General features: G+C 39.5%; 1 pseudogene; it reads right to left on the reverse strand.

Annotated features, from left to right (window-relative positions):
• Positions 1–8,837, reverse strand: part of LOC107680079 (semaphorin-3F-like) — a 24,707-nt pseudogene that overhangs the window by 3,213 nt on the left and 12,657 nt on the right.

Here is an 8,837-nt window from a genome sequence, read left to right on the forward strand (position 1 = left end):
CATACCTACGTCACTATCTGATAAGATTTGCATAACGCCGCCCAAATGTTCATGCAAAGAAAGAAGGCGTAACTTTTATTCTGGCTGTAGTATTGTTGCCGCCGCTGCCGCCATGTCATGAAGGCGATGTGCGCTTCCTTGTGAAAGTGAAACTACTTCGTTTGGCCTTCCAAAAGAGGACGATATCTGCTTCGTCATGCCTGGAGCTGATCCGTGCTGGCTGCTGAGGAAACACTTCAACTTTGCGCTGTGGATCGCCGGATTGGCTTTCACCGTGGACGAAGCGGAGTCCAGCCCGGGGTCGTCACATGTGGTTGCCGCAGGCATCACAATATGGTAAGGGACGTAACATTTCCGTCACAAGCTTGAGGAATTCGGCCAATCACAACGCACTGGATAGCTGGCCAATCACAGCACACCTTGCTTTTTCAGACCGATGAGCTTTGTAAAAGTCGACGCGTTTCAGAAAGGCGGGGCATAGAGGAGAAACAATAATGTACAGTATGTGGAAAAGAATGTGTTTTCTAACCTTAAACCGCATAAACACATTTCATTACACCAAATACACAAAATAATGTTCTTTTTAGCAGCATCATATGACCCCTTTAAAACGAAACATATTCCTGCATGAGTTGTTCACAACAAGATCTATAACATGCATTGAGAAAATAGATAAGGGGAATTTACATTTCATGCTTACTTTAACAACTAGACTACACCACCCCAAGTTTAACAGATTCACTAAGCTTAACTAATATCAGCATTCAGAAGATGCAGACTCACCTGTTCCCAGGAAGAGAACCTCATATCGGCCATCCACAGCATCCACCTGATCCACTGCAATAGTAGTAAAGCGATAGTCTACACCAGAGCGCACCACCAGAGGGCGCTTGTGAATGGGATACACAGGGTGGTACATGAGAGGATGAGCACGAATGAAGTTAACCGCTTCATCTGAGAACTCTTTTGTGGACTGAAGGCCCGGTGTGAATGTGCCTCCTGGACACTGATGTGGGACATGGAGGGAAAGCCAGTCAGAAAAATGTACATGCTTCTGGGTTTGCTTGTCTTAAAAATACCTTTATAGCCATAAAATATATATCATAGATACTGTAAGATGATAAGAAACACACAAGGATATGCAATGACAAATACTGTGGGTGAAATTTCAAAATTTTCATAAAGCTTAAGAGAGAAATTGACTGAAACTCACTGTTCCCGGACGAGGATAGGGAATCTTCCCTGTATAAGTAGTCCATTGGTAGTTGTGTCCGTGTTTATGGGCGAAAGGGCCATTAAAGACATTTCGGATGTCAGCCATCGAATAGACACACACGGCTGAGCCTTTAAACACAGAGCTAAGAGACGAGTAAGATATCACAGATCCAGAAACAATAAATCATTTCCAAAGTGAAATTAAAACACAAAAAGAAGAATATGAAAAGTCAGAAATTACTATAATTTGACATTTTGTGTTGATCTGAAGAAAATATGTACCCAGAAGTTGAGAAGACACCATATACCACTGGGTTTCGTTCATCCTGGGTGGGTTGGATAAACATGTCCCCTGGAGCGGACGAGAAAAGAAGTTCAAAACTGTGTCAATGCTGAGATATTAAGTATGCATCACTGGAAATACAACAGTATTTGCTATATCTGAAATACTTGGCAGATTTAACACCACTAGATTGTATGTAACACATAACAAACTGCTATGAAATAAACTTGGGAAAAAAACCAACACTCACTCAGTTCATCAAAGAAGGTTTCAACCCCATCATCGCCCATCACAGAGCACACCAGCCTGGCCTTCAAAAAAGTTGTCCATTTGTTCACAAGTGACTTCTGTCCACCCTCATCATTCTGTGATAAAACACAAACAGTTGTTTATTGACTGACTGAACTGTGAACTGCTTCCTGTGAACGTTCAGTTTCTGGATCTTGCTCACCAGACACACGCGTCCCACTCTGGCCAGCACACCTGGACTCGCTCCAGCCCCGGAGTCCAGACTCTTCTCACGGAAGAAGAAATAGAGTTTGTCGTCGTTCTTCTCGGAGCTGTCAGGAATCTGTTTCATGTGAACAAATACAGGTTCTAGGAAATAAACAGAGTGTGCATGTAATGTCCATCCAAATATTTAATGGAAACTAAAACAGCTGAGCAAATATTTGTCAAACTAATTCAAATGTCATCTTACAATCCAAATATGAACAGCTAAGCTATTTACCATTCAGCCACCTAGAGTCATACTGCTCTGATCTAACAGCTGGCCGGCTCCCCATGGTCCTGAAGATGCCTGGATCAGTGCTCATGAAGTCCACTGGCACTCCAGCATACAGGTTTCCATCTAGATGGAGGAGAGGTGAGGAAAAGATAAATGCCACTATCGCCTTTGGCTTGCTTAGTTGGGGACGCTTGACTGATTGCACAGACACTATTGGAAGAGAGCTGAACTGGATGATAACACCACTGAATCATCAATGAACTGGAAAAATTACTCTTTGTTATTGTCCTCTTGCATTATTAACAAACTATTTTCCTGTTTGACACTGTAAACCTGCTTTGACACAATCAGTATTGTATAAAGAGCTATATAAATAAAGGTAAAAAAAATCATTCATAAGTACAAGTGAAAGCTACATGTTTCAAATGATTTTGTGAAATTTGCTGAACTGTTGTGTGACGACACATTAGACAGGTTATTGACCCTTCGATAAACTATGCCCTCTTGCTGTTGATCCTTTGTGCTTTACAGAACATCAGATAAGGATAAATTAAAAAGGTCAAATATGTAATAGTTCAAATATGCCCATGTTAAAGTGGTAAAATTAAAATTGATTTTCATTATTTTATTCTGCATAGTATGTATTTATATATGGACTAGAATGAATTGATGTTGCAAAGCATAATACTATTTTAAGTAATTGTTAAATTATGTAATAACATGACTAGAAACTGCAAGTCAAAAGCTTATCACAGACAACTATATACTTTAATGAATATGTAAACAAATTAACAATGATTTACCCTGGAGCAAATGTAGCTGTCCAATGTTATGATTCTGTTATGATTTTTTTTCTGTTATGATTCTATTATTCTATTCTATGTTCTATTCTATCCTACGATTCTTTTATGATTATATGTTATGTTATTCTGTTATGATTCTGATACTTAATATGCTATGATTTTGTTATTTCATGGCATGTTATGATTCTGTTATGTTGTCGTATGTATTTTTTCTGTTATCTTATTATATGTGTTGGTTAACATGTTATGATTCTGTTATGTTCTGCTGTTTTGGAGTTTGTTTGATAATATGTTTGTTGTTTGTTTGATAATATGGTGAACTGCAACAGTTGCTACAGTAGGATTGGCTAGTAATGGGTTTAGCAAAGCATCAATTACATATAATCTTCATTAATCGTTTCTTACTAATCAGGGCTGCAACGTTCTCCTGGTTTGGATCGTAAGAGCATTTTCCCTTTCCAGAGTCCACATATCCAGGAACCAGTCTGAAGAGATAGTCCTGTGGACATCAGAGCAGGGAAAGCATTGGTTGGGTTACTGCTAGTTGTGTCTACATAGGAGTATAAAGAGTATGTCTGTGTGTGTGTACCTCAGCTCTCCAGCCTCTGTTGATGAAGGTGCAGATGGGTTTATAAGCTCCTGTGCCGCAGGTGTACAGGTGAGTCCTGTTCCACGGCTCAATCAGACGCACAAAGTTAGCACACTCTCCCTGAAAACACACACACACACACACACAAACACACCACTGTTAAAACTGATATAGGTCATATTGATACAGTATACACGAGACCAAGAGTCTCACGTCTTATTTAGCGAGTCATTTAGTACTAATTAGAGTGGTAGATGACAAGAACTGATGTAAACTCACATGCCTGCCTTTCCCAGTCATCTGACACTCTCCCTTTCTCTGAGCTGGAGCCGGCCAGTGGATCTACAGACATAAAACACCCACTGCATTATGAGAACAATTCACTGACACTTCAATTCTTATGGGGTCAGCGTTTGGGTGCTAATTGTTATTTTGTTGTGAATGGAATGGATTCATTTGAATCATCACTTACAATGAGAGGCTCTTTGTTGATGTTTTGCATGTCCAGAGAGACCAGATATTCACGGCTGCCCAGGTACAACCGCCCCTGGTCTGGATCAATGTGCAAGATCCGGTAGTCACTGGTGTTGAAGGAAAAACTGAATGGCCTTGCTGTTCGAGTGTCGCCGCCGCTGCCGCCATGTCATGAAGGCGATGTGCGCTTCCTTGTGAAAGTGAAACTACTTCGTTTGGCCTTCCAAAAGAGGACGATATCTGCTTCGTCATGCCTGGAGCTGATCCGTGCTGGCTGCTGAGGAAACACTTCAACTTTGCGCTGTGGATCGCCGGATTGGCTTTCACCGTGGACGAAGCGGAGTCCAGCCCGGGGTCGTCACATGTGGTTGCCGCAGGCATCACAATATGGTAAGGGACGTAACATTTCCGTCACAAGCTTGAGGAATTCGGCCAATCACAACGCACTGGATAGCTGGCCAATCACAGCACACCTTGCTTTTTCAGACCGATGAGCTTTGTAAAAGTCGACGCGTTTCAGAAAGGCGGGGCATAGAGGAGAAACAATAATGTACAGTATGTGGAAAAGAATGTGTTTTCTAACCTTAAACCGCATAAACACATTTCATTACACCAAATACACAAAATAATGTTCTTTTTAGCAGCATCATATGACCCCTTTAAAACGAAACATATTCCTGCATGAGTTGTTCACAACAAGATCTATAACATGCATTGAGAAAATAGATAAGGGGAATTTACATTTCATGCTTACTTTAACAACTAGACTACACCACCCCAAGTTTAACAGATTCACTAAGCTTAACTAATATCAGCATTCAGAAGATGCAGACTCACCTGTTCCCAGGAAGAGAACCTCATATCGGCCATCCACAGCATCCACCTGATCCACTGCAATAGTAGTAAAGCGATAGTCTACACCAGAGCGCACCACCAGAGGGCGCTTGTGAATGGGATACACAGGGTGGTACATGAGAGGATGAGCACGAATGAAGTTAACCGCTTCATCTGAGAACTCTTTTGTGGACTGAAGGCCCGGTGTGAATGTGCCTCCTGGACACTGATGTGGGACATGGAGGGAAAGCCAGTCAGAAAAATGTACATGCTTCTGGGTTTGCTTGTCTTAAAAATACCTTTATAGCCATAAAATATATATCATAGATACTGTAAGATGATAAGAAACACACAAGGATATGCAATGACAAATACTGTGGGTGAAATTTCAAAATTTTCATAAAGCTTAAGAGAGAAATTGACTGAAACTCACTGTTCCCGGACGAGGATAGGGAATCTTCCCTGTGTATGTAGTCCATTGGTAGTTGTGTCCGTGTTTATGTGCGAAAGGGCCATTAAAGACATTTCGGATGTCAGCCATCGAATAGACACACACGGCTGAGCCTTTAAACACAGAGCTAAGAGACGAGTAAGATATCACAGATCCAGAAACAATAAATCATTTCCAAAGTGAAATTAAAACACAAAAAGAAGAATATGAAAAGTCAGAAATTACTATAATTTGACATTTTGTGTTGATCTGAAGAAAATATGTACCCAGAAGTTGAGAAGACACCATATACCACTGGGTTTCGTTCATCCTGGGTGGGTTGGATAAACATGTCCCCTGGAGCGGACGAGAAAAGAAGTTCAAAACTGTGTCAATGCTGAGATATTAAGTATGCATCACTGGAAATACAACAGTATTTGCTATATCTGAAATACTTGGCAGATTTAACACCACTAGATTGTATGTAACACATAACAAACTGCTATGAAATAAACTTGGGAAAAAAACCAACACTCACTCAGTTCATCAAAGAAGGTTTCAACCCCATCATCGCCCATCACAGAGCACACCAGCCTGGCCTTCAAAAAAGTTGTCCATTTGTTCACAAGTGACTTCTGTCCACCCTCATCATTCTGTGATAAAACACAAACAGTTGTTTATTGACTGACTGAACTGTGAACTGCTTCCTGTGAACGTTCAGTTTCTGGATCTTGCTCACCAGACACACGCGTCCCACTCTGGCCAGCACACCTGGACTCGCTCCAGCCCCGGAGTCCAGACTCTTCTCACGGAAGAAGAAATAGAGTTTGTCGTCGTTCTTCTCGGAGCTGTCAGGAATCTGTTTCATGTGAACAAATACAGGTTCTAGGAAATAAACAGAGTGTGCATGTAATGTCCATCCAAATATTTAATGGAAACTAAAACAGCTGAGCAAATATTTGTCAAACTAATTCAAATGTCATCTTACAATCCAAATATGAACAGCTAAGCTATTTACCATTCAGCCACCTAGAGTCATACTGCTCTGATCTAACAGCTGGCCGGCTCCCCATGGTCCTGAAGATGCCTGGATCAGTGCTCATGAAGTCCACTGGCACTCCAGCATACAGGTTTCCATCTAGATGGAGGAGAGGTGAGGAAAAGATAAATGCCACTATCGCCTTTGGCTTGCTTAGTTGGGGACGCTTGACTGATTGCACAGACACTATTGGAAGAGAGCTGAACTGGATGATAACACCACTGAATCATCAATGAACTGGAAAAATTACTCTTTGTTATTGTCCTCTTGCATTATTAACAAACTATTTTCCTGTTTGACACTGTAAACCTGCTTTGACACAATCAGTATTGTATAAAGAGCTATATAAATAAAGGTAAAAAAAATCATTCATAAGTACAAGTGAAAGCTACATGTTTCAAATGATTTTGTGAAATTTGCTGAACTGTTGTGTGACGACACATTAGACAGGTTATTGACCCTTCGATAAACTATGCCCTCTTGCTGTTGATCCTTTGTGCTTTACAGAACATCAGATAAGGATAAATTAAAAAGGTCAAATATGTAATAGTTCAAATATGCCCATGTTAAAGTGGTAAAATTAAAATTGATTTTCATTATTTTATTCTGCATAGTATGTATTTATATATGGACTAGAATGAATTGATGTTGCAAAGCATAATACTATTTTAAGTAATTGTTAAATTATGTAATAACATGACTAGAAACTGCAAGTCAAAAGCTTATCACAGACAACTATATACTTTAATGAATATGTAAACAAATTAACAATGATTTACCCTGGAGCAAATGTAGCTGTCCAATGTTATGATTCTGTTATGATTTTTTTTCTGTTATGATTCTATTATTCTATTCTATGTTCTATTCTATCCTACGATTCTTTTATGATTATATGTTATGTTATTCTGTTATGATTCTGATACTTAATATGCTATGATTTTGTTATTTCATGGCATGTTATGATTCTGTTATGTTGTCGTATGTATTTTTTCTGTTATCTTATTATATGTGTTGGTTAACATGTTATGATTCTGTTATGTTCTGCTGTTTTGGAGTTTGTTTGATAATATGTTTGTTGTTTGTTTGATAATATGGTGAACTGCAACAGTTGCTACAGTAGGATTGGCTAGTAATGGGTTTAGCAAAGCATCAATTACATATAATCTTCATTAATCGTTTCTTACTAATCAGGGCTGCAACGTTCTCCTGGTTTGGATCGTAAGAGCATTTTCCCTTTCCAGAGTCCACATATCCAGGAACCAGTCTGAAGAGATAGTCCTGTGGACATCAGAGCAGGGAAAGCATTGGTTGGGTTACTGCTAGTTGTGTCTACATAGGAGTATAAAGAGTATGTCTGTGTGTGTGTACCTCAGCTCTCCAGCCTCTGTTGATGAAGGTGCAGATGGGTTTATAAGCTCCTGTGCCGCAGGTGTACAGGTGAGTCCTGTTCCACGGCTCAATCAGACGCACAAAGTTAGCACACTCTCCCTGAAAACACACACACACACACACAAACACACCACTGTTAAAACTGATATAGGTCATATTGATACAGTATACACGAGACCAAGAGTCTCACGTCTTATTTAGCGAGTCATTTAGTACTAATTAGAGTGGTAGATGACAAGAACTGATGTAAACTCACATGCCTGCCTTTCCCAGTCATCTGACACTCTCCCTTTCTCTGAGCTGGAGCCGGCCAGTGGATCTACAGACATAAAACACCCACTGCATTATGAGAACAATTCACTGACACTTCAATTCTTATGGGGTCAGCGTTTGGGTGCTAATTGTTATTTTGTTGTGAATGGAATGGATTCATTTGAATCATCACTTACAATGAGAGGCTCTTTGTTGATGTTTTGCATGTCCAGAGAGACCAGATATTCACGGCTGCCCAGGTACAACCGCCCCTGGTCTGGGTCAACATGCAAGATTCGGTAGTCACTGGTGTTGAAGGAGAAACTGAATGGCCTTGCTGTTCGAGTGTCTATAAGTTCTGATGAATGACAAAAGAGAAGCACAGGAAATAAAATAAAAAACCCTGCTTGATAAATATATATATACACATACACTACCGATCAAAAGTTTGGGATCAGGATGATTTTTAATGTTTTTTTTTACAGGAGTTTCTTATGCTTATCAAGGCTGCATTTATTTGATCAAAAATACAGGGAAAAAAATGTAATATTGTGAAATAGTATTATGTAATATATATATTTAGATTTATATTCATATATCATTTATATTATATATAAATATAAATATTTTATATATAACAAAACATTTTTCTTAAATATATATACATGCATGTGTATTTATATATACATAATAAATATACACAATATACACAGTACACACACATATATTATTTAAACAACTTATTTGGGGGGGTCGTGGCCTAATGGTTAGAGAGTCGGACTCGTAACCCAAAGGTTGCGGG

The sequence above is a fragment of the Sinocyclocheilus anshuiensis genome, unplaced genomic scaffold (genome assembly GCF_001515605.1).
Source record: "Sinocyclocheilus anshuiensis isolate Anshui unplaced genomic scaffold, SAMN03320099.WGS_v1.1 scaffold13, whole genome shotgun sequence".
NCBI lineage: Eukaryota > Metazoa > Chordata > Actinopteri > Cypriniformes > Cyprinidae > Sinocyclocheilus > Sinocyclocheilus anshuiensis.